A 13513-nucleotide genomic window follows, 5' to 3' on the forward strand; every position below is an offset into this window, starting at 1 on the left:
CCATGAAATTGAGAATATTTTTTATATTAAAGTAAGAAGACGTTTTATATCTAATTACAAACCGAGTCCGAGCCCTGAATGCTTTGGCTGAAAGCCTTATACCACGGCTATGACAAAACATTTATTTTTACTGTTCTAATTATGTTTGTAACAGGTTTATAATAGCAATAAGGCACATCGGGGGTTTGTGGTATATGGCCAATACACCACGGCTAAGGGCTGTATCCAGGCACTCTGCGTTGCGTCGTGGGTAAGAACAGTCCTTAACCGTAGTATATTGGCCATAAACCACATCCCCTCGTGCCTTATTGCTTAAGTAACTCACTCAGAGGCACAACCAGGAATGGTGTAGAAAATGTTCACACTTTAGAGTCCACTTTTGAAAGGAGAACACCTTTTGAAAACACCCATTCTCTGAATGTTTCCTTCTGTGTTATAGCTTTGGGTGCCCTTATTTCCCCCATTCCCTGTGTTTCAGGCTGCTGTCTGAAAGAAAGGCCTTGTCTTAGAGTTTTGTGGATATGACTAACAGGGTCATCCTGCTTATTATGACAATACTGTTATGATAATGGAAGTGAGGTGCTGTGCTATGGTAATGGTGCTGTGGAAATGGATCGCCTTTATTATACATGGCACTATGGTCTTATGGTAATGGTTAGCAAGGTCATCCTATACGGGTTATGGTGATGCGTGGTTCAGATGTTTGTTCACCCGCCCGCAATTGCTTATAACACATCCACAACCGCGTGACTATATGTGATAAAGTGAACATCTGAGGCCCACACTCGACCCTAACCTGCAAATATTTAATTTTTTATATTTTTTATTTCACCTTTATTTAACCAGGTAGGCCAGTTGAGAACAAGTTCTCATTTACAGCTGCGACCTGGCCAAGATAAAGCAAAGCAGTAAGGCAAAAACAACAGCACAGAGTTACACATGGGATAAACAAACGTACAGTCAATAACACAATAGAAAAATCTATGTACAGAGTGTGCAAATGTAGTAAGATTAGGGAGTTAAGGCAATAAATAGGCCATAGTGGCGAAATAATTACAATTTAGCATTAACACTGGAGTGATAGATGTACAGATGATGATGTGCAAGTAGAGATACTGGGGTGCAAAAGAGAAGGGGAAAAAAACAATATGGGGTTGGAGGTAGTTGTGTGGGCTATTTACGTTCCAGAGTCAAAATTTACAGTCAGTGTCCAGATTTCAGATAGGCTACTATTCCATTTAACCCATCTGAACAGTACAGTTACCTCGACTTTTTCATTTTGAAGTCTCCGTCTTATGACTGTAGAATTTGTATAGCGCCTCACAAATTATCACACATAACACTGCTATCATCATCTTTTACCACTTCACCAAACATTAGACTAATGTTCTGGCCCATCTATTCATTTTGAACTCTCTATTTCACAGCTTTTCTCTTATTGAATTAAACTCCTACATTTTCCTTTTTGCCTCAGTGGATCGACGTAAACTTTTTAATTGTTGTGTATTTGACATGCTACAGCCCTAAAGCTGAGGCTACGTACTAACGGCAGATAAAAATAATGAAAGACAAAACCACAGGGACTGTGGGTTATGAGTCATCCAGCGCATCACTAATGTATGGTGTTATGGTAATTGCTTGCGAGGGCATCCCTTATGGGTGATGGTGATGGTGCTTGGGAGATTAAGAGAGAGTGTTGTCCTCTATATATTACTGTATATAACTGTATATTACCGTATGATGATGGTTTTGTTGTAATGAAAAAGGGGGCGGGGTGTTCTACTGTGTGCTATGATAATGGTGTGAAGGGCATGACCCGTGCAGGCAGCGTGAATATCCAGAGTAACAAAGACAATGTGCTGTGTGCATGTGTGCGTGTGTGTGTTTGTGTGTGTGTGTGTGTGTGTGTGTGTCCTTGGGGGTTTGTGTGTGTATATCTGTGTCTTCTTGTGCATGCAGCAGAGACGGAGCAGCAGAGAAAGAGTGAGAGAGGCTTAGTTAGCTGTCTGTTTGGCGCTCCACCACCCCTGTGATGTATGTTTATGGCCCATCATGGAGAGCCAATTACCCTGCCTCTGTGTGGGAGCACCACACCATCTCATCTCTGCCATCAGTGTCTCTGTGCTCTGCGTAGAGGGACAATCAGCCACAGTTAGACTAGAGAGAGAAAGAGATAGAGAGAGCGAGAGAGAGAGAGAGAGTGAATGACAGTTAGACTAGAGAGAGAGAAAGAGAGAGAGAGAACAACAGTTAGACTAGAGAGAGAGAAAGAGAGAGAGAGAACAACAGTTAGACGAGAGAGAGAGAGAGAGCGAACAACAGTTAGACTAGAGAGAGAAAGTGAGAGAGAGAGAGAGTCAGCCACAGTTAGACTGGACAGAGAGAGAGAGAGTCAGTCACAGTTAGACTGGACAGAGAGAGAGAGAGTCAGCCACAGTTAGACCAGAGACTAGGGAGAGGCAGAGTGGACATCGTAGGCAAAGCCAGCGTTTTTCCTTTACCAGGGAAACTCTTGAGAGGAGAGTCATCTTCAAATGTAAGGCAGTGTACTAGTCACAGTGGGAAACTCAGGGGAGTTGTGACCTTATTGTTTGCTGTACTGTTTGTTGTATGTGTGCGCACGCAGAAAATGAGCTACTCTTTCGCATGCAAGCGCAAGCTGCACATATACTTACACACACGCTACGGTACATGTGCTCCACACGCTCATACACACACACACAGAAACACACACGGTATAATACATTGATGTATACATTGGCACATACACACAGGGTACAGAGATGAACAATGGAATGCCAATGTGCACGGTATAATGAATTCACTTCCTGTGCGTTTGACTGACTCTCTTTCTTTTTGACAGAAACAACTGAGGAGCATCAGTTTGTGGATCCAGTCCATGTCAACCTTCAGAGCAACCAGACATCTTCCCACTAACACATCTGACTTGTGCTGAAAGGTACTGTAATATTGAAGGATATTACTATATTATTAATCAAGATTTGGTAGAAGTAGTTTCAGCCGTGGATAGTTAAATAGTTGGGTCGTTCCACCAATTGAGAACCTTTTGGGTAGTGTAACTTGGTAAGAAATATATATACAGTACCCGTCAAAAGTTTGGACACCTATCTCAGTCAAGGGTTTTTCTTCATTTGTACTATTTTCTACATTGGTTCCAACCACCGTGTCTTTGTGGCCTCCACAATCTCCCGACCTCAACCCAATTGAGATGGTTTGGGATGAGTTGGACCGCAGAGTGAAGGAAAAGCAGCCAATAAGTGCTCAGCATATGTGGGAACCTTCAAGACTGTTGTAAAAGCATTCCAGGTGACTTCCTCGTAAAGCTGGTTGAGAGAATGCCAAGAGTGTGCAAAGCTGTCATCAAGGCAAAGGGTGGCTTTGAAGAATCTAAAACATAAAACATATTTTGATTTGTTTAATACGTCTTCACTATTATTCTACAATGTACACTACCGTTCAAAAGTTTGGGGTCACTTCGAAATGTCCTTGTTTTTGAAAGAAAAACACATTTTCTGTCCATTAAAATAACATAAAATTGATCAGAAATACAGTGTAGACATTGGTAATGTTATAAATGACTATTGTAGCTGGAAACGGTTGATTTTTAATGGAATATCTACATAGGTGTACAGAGGCCCATTATCAGCAACCATCACTCCTGTGTTCCAATGGCACGTTTTGTTAGCTAATCCAAGTTTATCAAAGGCTAATTGATTATTAGAAAACCCTTTTGCAATTATGTTAGCACAGCTGAAAGCTGTTGTGCTAATTAAAGAAGCAATACAATTGGCCTTCTTTAGACTAGTTGAGTATCTAGAGCATCAGCATTTGTGGGTTCGATTACAGGTTCAAAATGGCCAGAAACAAATACCTTTCTTCTGAAACTCGTCAGTCTATTCTTGTTCTGAGAAATGAAGGCTATTCCATGCGAGAAATTGCCAAGAAACTGAAGATCTCATACAACGCTGTGTACTACTCCCTTCACAGAACAGCGGCAACTGGCTCTAACCAGAATAGAAATAGGAGTGGGAGGCCCCGGTGCACAACTGAGCAAGAGGACAAGTACATTAGAGTGTCTAGTTTGAGAAACACAAGTCCTCAAGTGGCAGCTTCATTAAATAGTACCCGCAAAACACCAGTCTCAACTTCAGCAATGAAGAGGCGACTCCGGGATACTGGCCTTCTAGGCAGAGTTGCATAGAAAAAGCCATATCTCAGACTGGCCAATAAAAAGAAAAGATTAAGATGGGCAAAATAACACAGACACTGGACAGAGGAAGATTGGAAAAAAGTGTTATGGACAGACAAATCTAAGTTTGAGAAGTTTGAATCACAAAGAAGAACATACATGAGATGCAGAAAAAATTATAAGATGCTGGAAGCGTGCTTGACGCCATCTGTCAAGCAAGGTGGAGGCAATGTGATGTCTCGGGTGCTTTGGTGGTGGTAATGTGGGAGATTTGTACAGGGTAAAATGGATCTTGAAGAAGGAAGGCTATCATTCCATTTTGCAACGCCGTGCCATACCCTGTGGATGGCGCTTAATTGGAGCCAATTTCCTCCTAGAACAGGACAATGACCTAAAGCACAGCTCCAAACTATGCAAGAACTATTTAGGGAAGAAGCAGTCAGCTGGTATTCTGTCTATAATGCAGAGGCCAGCATAGTCACCGGATCTCAACCCTATTGAGCTGTTGTGGGAGCAGCTTGACCGTATGGTACGTAAGAAGTGCCCATCAAGCCATTCCAATTTGTGGGAGGTGCTTCAGTAAGCATGGGGTGAAATCTCTTCAGATTAACTAGAATGCCAAAGTTCTGCAAGGCTGTAATTGCTGCAAATGGGGGATTCTTTGACGAAAGCAAAGTTTGAAGGACACAATTATTATTTCAATTAAAAATCATTATATATATAACCTTGTCAACGACTTTGACTATATTTCCTATTCATTTTGCAACTAATTTCATGTATGTTTTCATGGAAAACATGGACATTTCTAAGTGACCCCAAACTTTTGAACGGTAGTGTAAAAAATTGTCAAATAGAGAAACACTTTTGACTGGTACTGTATATCCACAGTGCATTTGTAAAGTATTCAGACCCTTTGACTTTTCCACATTTTGTTACGTTACAGCTTTATTCTAAAATGTATTAAATCGTTTTTTACCCTTCTTCCCCATCAGTCTACACACAATACCCCATAATAACAAAGGGAAAATAGTTCATTTTTTTTATTTTTGCAAATTTATTACAAATAAAAAAACAGAAATATCACATTTACATAAGCATTCAGATCCTTTACTCAGTACTTTGTTGAAGCACCTTTGGCAGCGATTACAGCCTCGAGTCTTCTTGGGTAAGACACACACCTGTTTTTGGGAAGTTTCTCCCATTCTTCTCTGCAGATCCTCTCAAGCTCTGTCAGGTTGGACAGGGAGCATCGCTGCACAGCTACTGTATTTTCACGTCTCTCCAGTGATGTTCGATCAGGTTCAAGTCCAGGCTCTGGCTGGGCCACTCAAGGACATTCAGATACTTGTCCCGAAACCACTCCTGCATTGTCTTGGTTGTGTGCTTAGGATCGTTGTCCTGTTGGAATGTGAAACTTCACCCCAGTCTGAGATCCTGAGCGCTCTGGAGAAGGTTTTCATCAAGGACCTCTCTGTACTTTGCTCCATTCGTATTTTCCTCAATCCTGACTAGTCTCCCAGTCCCTGCCGCTAAAAAACTTCCCCATAGCATGATGCTAACACCACCGTGCTTCACCGTAGGGATGGTGCCAGGTTTCCTCCAGACGTGACGTTTGGCATTCAGCCCAAAGAATTCAACCTTGGTTTCATCAGACCAGAGAATCTTGTTTCTCATGGTCTGAGTCCTTTAGGTGCCTTTCAAGTGGGCTGTCATGTGCATATTACTGAGGAGTGGCTTCCGTCTGGCCAATCTACCATAAAAGCCTGATTGGTGGAGTGCTGCAGAGATGGTTGTCCTTCTGGAAGGTTCTCCCATATCCACAGAGGAACTTTGGAGCTCTGTCAGAGTGACCATTGGGTTCTTGGTTACCTCCCTGACCAAGGCCCTTCTCCCCCGATTTCACAGTTTGGCCAGAATCTTGGTGGTTCCAAACTTCTTCCATTTAAGAAGGATGGATGCCACTGTGTTTTTGGGGACGTTCAATGCTGCAGCAAAGGGTCTATATACTTATGTAAAGAAGGTATTTCATTTTATTATTTGTGGTAAATTTCCAAACATTTCTAAAAACCTGTTTTTGCTTTGCCATTATGTTGTATTGTGTGTAGATTGATGAGATCCCCCCTAAATTTGATTAATTTAGAATAAGGCTGTAACATAACAAAATGTGGAAAAAGTCAAGGGGTCTGAATACTTTCCGATTGCACTGTATATTTCCCCTAATTTTAACATTCTGTCATAAAGACGACATGTTCAACTTCATAAATAGCATATTTTTTTGTCTGAAGAGGTTAAATAAAAAGACTATAGTAAGTGTTTACTAAGTGCCAAATAAAGTAACAGGATTGACATTTTCATCTTAAATCGGCCATAAATTCCCTTGTGACTGAGGAAATGGAAGTTTGGAAGGGTCCACAGAGGGACATGTCAAAATATTGAATTTGGGCAAGTCTTTATTCATATACATTTTTTGGGATGTATTCAATTTACCATTTGGTTTATATTAAAGGACACTTCATTTAATATAACAGGCTTTTAAAATGCAATATTGATGCACAATTTCTAGTTAAAATGTCGAAGGGATGCAAAAGGCGCTCTTTTTGTGCAGCGACCCATTTGTTTGTTCTTCTCCTTGAATTTCCCTTATACTGTACTTCTCCATACATCAGATAAGCTACTGTAGCCTACAACTCAGTGTAGCAGAGCGAATGATGCCTCTCGCTGTGATCTGACATTATAAAAGGTGAACACAATGAGAAAGTGCTGTCTCACTGTCGCCCGCATACACTTAAAAAAAACATCTCCTAATTAGCGTTTACAAATGGGGTTTTCCTTTCCCTTCTGTGGTACAGACACAGAATATCGCATTATCTCTGTCTCTATCTGTGGAGGCTGGTGGGAGGAGCTATAGGAGGACGGGCTCATTGTGGTGGCTGGAATGGAATAAATGGAACAGTACCAAACATATGGAAACCACTTTTGACTCTGTTCCGTTCATTCCATTCCAACCATTACAATGAGCCCGTCCTCATATTCTCCCCCCCCCCCCCCCCCCCCCCCCCCACACCCCCCACCAGCCTCCACTGGAATCTGGGAGGAGGTGAGGCGGATGACAAAGGAGAATTTCAACCTCCTTTTTGTATTTTATTTTCTATAGAGATAAACAGTGTCAGAGAGTGAGATATATGAGAGGGTGGAGGTTTTAGAAGAGGTGAAATGGGGGATCGAACCCTGGTCTCCGGGGTAGTATATGTGGTCCTGACCACCGATATGTGTTTTGGAGGTGGCAGCAAAGACTGAGGACACTGACTCTCGGGACTTTTGTCTGGCATTAAGCCAAAGCAATTGTCAAAAACACGCTTGTTCGCAATTTTGACCTGTTAAAGCTGGCACTCTTGTATTTTCAAACCCTAGCGCTAGGATTGGTAATTTACCTGTCTTATATGAGCTGGCTTTCCCAGAGGTAGGAAGGGTGGCAATATCTGAGGTGTGTCCTTAAAAACACGCACCAAAGTGCCAATTTCAGTTTGGCTGGTGGGGAAAGCTGGTCTTGTGGTTGTGGTTGATTATGGCATGATTTTCACAACAGGGGTGCAGCCTCTCCAACCGTATTTAAAAACATAAAAAACAAATGTTTTTTCCCCATTTAAAAAACAAGCAGAGCCTCCCCTCCTCTCACTGTACTGCAGGCTATTTTCTTTGTCCTGCTCAATGCATTCACCAAGTAGTCGAGACTATCAATAAAGGGTTTGGCTCATGAGACTGCTTTAAAATAAATCTTAATCACCAAAGCTTTATTAAAATATTAAGTTTGGGAGCAGCAAAAGAGTGAGTGGACAAACCCCCTTTTATCTATGTAGGCTATTGTATATTATTTTTGCTAAGTCCTGTTAATATTGTGGATGTGGTTAAAAAAAACCTTGCATTAGCCAAGTAGCCTGTCCATCAAAGGTTTCTAAATGGTCTAGGCTTTTGCCATCATGCTTTTGCATTATTTAGAATTTACATAGGTCTACCTGCAGTGCATACTCCATTCGGCCTGTTGTCCGATTACAAACATATTCAAATGTTTGATTCCTATAACGCCACATCAATGGTAGGCCTAGGCTATATATTTATTGAGAACGTGCCTCACACATACAATACATACGTAAAGGCCTATACTCATTTGATCCAGTTACAACAATGTTGACTTTCAACACTCCAAACATATTGAGCAAACACTGGATGATTTTTTTACTGCTGCTATTACTGTAGCCTATGCCGTTTAATCAATAAACTGTAGTATCAATCTACAATGGACTAGGACGAGAATATTATGTGCCTCCAGCTTAATTGGAGTTGATGACAATGCAAAGACTGTCAATAACCTACAGAACTTGAGACAAACACATGCAGTATGAAGCCATGAAAGCCTTGATTGGCCAATGAGTGGCCAAGCCCTCATCACACCTACAACCAGCTATTTGCTCTCATAATTCCTTCTGTGAAAATCAGGATAATAAATTCTGACATACCCCCAGACCTATAGCGCTACAGCCAGCGCTTAGATTTACCATAGCATTAGGTTTGTTGAAGTCGAGCCCTCGGAGTGAAAAGGCTTTATTTTCTGCCTATTGTATCTACACACTGTTGACAGGATCAAACAAGGACAAAGCTGTGTTTGTGTTGGCTGGCTGAAGAAGTACACTTGCCCAGAGGGTTTATCAAGAGGGAAAATATTGACAGCAAAGCAAAGCCACTGTTGCACTTTGCTGCTGTTATTGCTTTTTACACTTCTGTGCTACAGACAGTAGAGTCACTATGTAGAACAATTGTCAACCGACAGCCAGAGTATATATGTTGTCACTGACAGTGGCACAGCCTAGACGGTTCTCAGGGCCATGTGGAGCTTCTTACCAGTGTATGTGCGCAAACAGTAATGAAGCTTTAGTGTTGTCATAGATTGTAAGTTGTAAGTTGATTGTATAACTTTCAAGTTAACAGGTGGTTCACACAACAGTTTGAATAGCTTCTGGTTTTTGCTGGTGTCTCAATCTTCCCATTCTCCAGTAAAAAGCCATTGTTAGTTGATTTTCGGACTGGTGGGAGGCGTCATTTACTGACAGAAGCAAATGTGATACATACTTTTCCAATCAACAGATGTAGTGAGTGAGACACTTGAATGAATGAGACATTTGACATTCTTTAAGTAACTTGAAACAGTTTAAAGTGAGAATGAAGGGAACCAGATCCATGTCTGCTCGAATGGAGCAACACTGATGTGGGCGATGTGCATTAAAGATTTATGCAAGCAGCTGTTCTTCCTACAGGACAGATAGCAAGAACCAATGCCTGTGTGCTCACATTCCAGATCAGGGAGAAGGAGGAAGTAGCCTTGAGAAAAACATCACAGCCGATTGGAGTGGAGCTAGAGCACCTATCCCAGCTGCCAAAGCTGTGCATAGCGTCAAAAAGAGCTCACACTAAGCAGCCCTTTCACAATAACTTTTCATTCAGATTTAACTCAGCTCAACACCACCAACAGTTTACGTGACGGAGGTAATGGTTGCTTGAGCAGTTGTTAAATCATCTTGAGCATCTGGAATGTGGTGATCACTGGTCGATAAAGTCATTTGTCTTTGGTGATTGCATGCATTTTTTTATGTTTACACCATTGTTAAAATACATGACAAGTCAAATGTTTAAACAGAGACAAAAGATGATTTTCAGATTCAAAATACAGATTTGCGGAAGACTAGAACACTCTTCCTCCCTCTTTCTCTCTCTTCCTCTCGCTCACTATATCACTCGCGCTCTCTCCATCTCCCATTCCGCCACTCATGCATCCTGATCCCCTTTTTGCGGGTGTTCGGGGAGATTGACGTATCGCTGTAAAAGGGAGCTTGATTAAATGTCCAGAGCAATGCAGCATTGAAATGGATTGGACATGCAGTGCGAACCACTGAACAGCGATAGCTAGCTACTACTCTATTTTCTCTCCAGCCGTATAAAGATGTAGATGATCTTTAAGGAGAGTAACATAATAGCATTCTCTCTCTACCACTGTGAGGGCCATGTCCCTATCTACGTCCCAAATGGCACCCTATTCCCTATGTAGTACACTATACTGTAAAGGTAATAGGGCACCATTTGGAACACAGACAGGGACATGGCCCTCACAGTGGTAGAGAGAGAAACATCACGCTATCAGAAACATCACGCTTGCCATCTGAATGGTAATGTGACAATCTGATTGCCAATTTAACACAGCGCACAACAAAGCACTACCCCCTCGCTAAATCAAAATGGATGCCCACAAAATAACCACAAACACGAACAATATGGTCAATCATAAACCAAATGCCATTTTGCATTTCATTTCATACCAATCCAACTGAGTAATTCCAATCACAATGGTGTGAGATCATGAAATGGATAATAGCTCCTTCCAAAGCAAACCTGAGGGGTCTGGAAAGATAAGAAAAGACACACTGTCGATGTCCAAAATAGCACCCTATTCCTTATGTAGTGCACTACTTTTGACTAGAGTCCGAATGGCCCTGGTCAAAAGTAGTGCTCTGTAAAGGGAATAGGGTGCCATTTGGAACAGAGACAGTGTTTTTCTATCATCAACATAACAAAGTCACACCTTGCTCCATACAGCCCCCCTCCTGCCTGCCATGCTGAATAACGCCCGCCTCTGCCAAAACCACCACCGCTGAGGCACTGAGCTGAGTTATTCCTGCTGGAAATCACAGTAATAAGCAGGTGATCACCTTTAGAAATAACAGTTGGTTGTTTTTTTGTAATGTAGGAGCCACATCACACGCCATCACTCCTCGTTCATCAGCAGCTGTTAGCCAAGATACCATGGAATAGGGATCTCTTTCTGCTTCAATGGTGGACTAGATTTCATCAGTTCTCAACTGTACAGTATGTGGTTAGCCAACCTACAGTGGTTATGGCTCTCAATGCTCTATGGTGGACTAGATTTCATCAGTATGATACAGTTCATTCAAGTGTATTAGTGTTACAGTCATTACCACCTCTTTTTTTTAAATTAATTAACAGGATATTTTAAGTGGTGATCCGTAATCCAGGGATGATAGTCACTCACGTATTTGATCTTGCAATTACGTCCAGGCTGTATCACAACCTGCCGTGATTGGGAGTCCCATAGGGTAGTGCACAATTGGCACAGCGTCAACCGGGTTTGGCCGGTGTAGACTGTCAATGTAAATATGGCTTGGAATAGTAGCTGTTAAGGAGCCTTTTGGACCTAGACTTGGCGCTCCGGTACCGCTTGCCGTATGTAGCAGAGAGAACAGTCTATGACTTTGGTGACTGGATTCTTTGACCATTTCTTGGGCCTTCCCACGCACTACCCTCTGTAGCGCCTTGCGGTCGGATGCCGAGCAGTTGCCATACCAGGCAGTGATGCATCCTGTCAGGATGCTCTCGATGGTGCAGCTGTATAACTTTTTGAGGATCTGGGGACCCATGCCAAATCTTTTCAGTCTCCTTTTCAGTCTCCACAAACCTCTTCACGACTGTCTTGGTGTGTTTGGACCATGATAGTTTGTTGGTGATGTGAACACCAAAGAACTTGAAACTCTCGACCCGCTCAGCATGTTCGGCCCTCCTTGTCCTGTAGTCCATGATCATCTCATTTGTCTTGCTCACGTTGCTCACGTCTGACCTCCCTATAGGCTGTCTCATTGTTATCAGTGATCAGGGCTACCACCGTTGTGTCGTCAGCAAACTAAATGATGGTGTTGGAGTCGTGCTTGGCCATGCAGTCGTGAGTGAACAGGGAGTAAAGGAGGGGACTAAGCACGCATGCCAGCCGATTCATGATTTCGGCTGGCTGAGAAACGCTGCTTGTCTGTCTCGTCCCGACTTCCGACACGTTAATTACTATGGGACAGCTGGAGATCGAATTTGAATATTGAAACAATGTTTCAAATGTCGGAGAGACAGAAAGCAAGGTTTATACAAGTCTCCGCTGTTGAAGAAAAATAAATGTGAGATAATGTCTAGATGCTTTTTATAGTGGAGATCAAGTTTATTAATTGCTTGGCTGGGCTGATGAGACAGTGGATTTGGCAGTCAGATAGAACAGAGTAAATAGGCATTTTAAAGTCATAGATTTAGCCGGTGGTAATTTGTGGAATAACCACCGACTGGAATGCGCTTTTAACCAATCAGCATTCAGGATTAGTCCCACCCATTGTATAATTTGATACTGACACAACTTACTTTCGAAGTGTCACTGTTAATCTGTACTGGAGAGTGTTTCTGTGGTTAGTAGTGATTAGCTACTGGAGAGGATTTGCTCTACTTCTTCTATAAAAGTGGCTTTTTATTTTTCCAAATCTCAATTACATTGTTTGTGAAGCCTTTCACCTTCCAATTAATTCTAACAGTGCCAGTGGGATCTGTCTGACTTCAATTACCAGAGCAGCACAATACAATAAGTTATCCTGTTTGGCACTCTTAACTCTTCAGCTCTAATCATGGAAAACACAAACCTCTTCTAGCTCTACAATAGTGCCAGCTTCTCCCACAGTATCTTCCATAGTGACCTCTTAGCTGTTTCAGGTTCAGAGTGCAGGACAAAGGTCAAAGTGAGAGAGTAAACTTACTGTGTCTTTCACGGGTGCTTAAGCTGGATGCTTGCAGTCCAACCACTTGGTATGATATAAGTTTCAGATTGTGTATTTAACTCCCACTCCATGGATCCAGTATTCCAGAATGAAATACTAGCACAAGGATCGACCTGGTTTCTCACCATCTTGGTTTTCTGTACGTTTGAAATGTCTCAGCAGGCATCAGTCAAAGTTTATCCAATGCTGTTGAGAGGAGAAAAACTAAAATGCCCTCCCATGAGATATAATTTCTCTCCTAGCCTTGGGGCTTAGCACACTGACCCTCTGTTAGGGAAGAGGGAGGAAGAGAAGAGAATGACACAGAGAGAAGGAGAGAGAGGTGGGAGGCAGGAGGGTTGAGATTAATGTAGATCACCTGTCATCACCTGGCGGCTGATCAAAAGAGTCCATTGGCAGGCGGAGCACAGAATCCACTGGAGCCTCTTCTTTATGCCAAGCACCAGCTTCTCTGAGGTAGACAACACAAGAGTCTGGCTCCAGGCATGGAGTAGAGAGGTGTGAGAAGGGAGGGAGGGAGTGTGTGATTGGAGGTGGAGAAGTGCAGGCACATAAGCACACACATGTACATGCACACATACACACACGCATACACAAATGCATGCACGCACCCACGCACGAACACACACACAAACCTTCTCGCTCTGTCTCAAGGCAT

General features: G+C 42.4%; 1 protein-coding gene across 1 annotated transcript in view; it reads left to right on the forward strand.

Moving 5' to 3' along the window:
• The first annotated feature begins 2895 nt into the window (after positions 1-2895).
• LOC139382902 (mgat4 family member C) overlaps positions 2896-13513 on the forward strand; it is a 74731-nt gene continuing 64113 nt past the window's right edge. Inside the window, exon 1 of the mRNA XM_071127166.1 lies at positions 2896-2959. The gene's annotated coding sequence lies outside the window, so the exon portion shown is untranslated. The remainder of the gene's footprint in view (positions 2960-13513) is intronic.

This window comes from Oncorhynchus clarkii, chromosome 2 (genome assembly GCF_045791955.1).
Source record: "Oncorhynchus clarkii lewisi isolate Uvic-CL-2024 chromosome 2, UVic_Ocla_1.0, whole genome shotgun sequence".
Classification (NCBI taxonomy): Eukaryota; Metazoa; Chordata; class Actinopteri; order Salmoniformes; family Salmonidae; genus Oncorhynchus; species Oncorhynchus clarkii.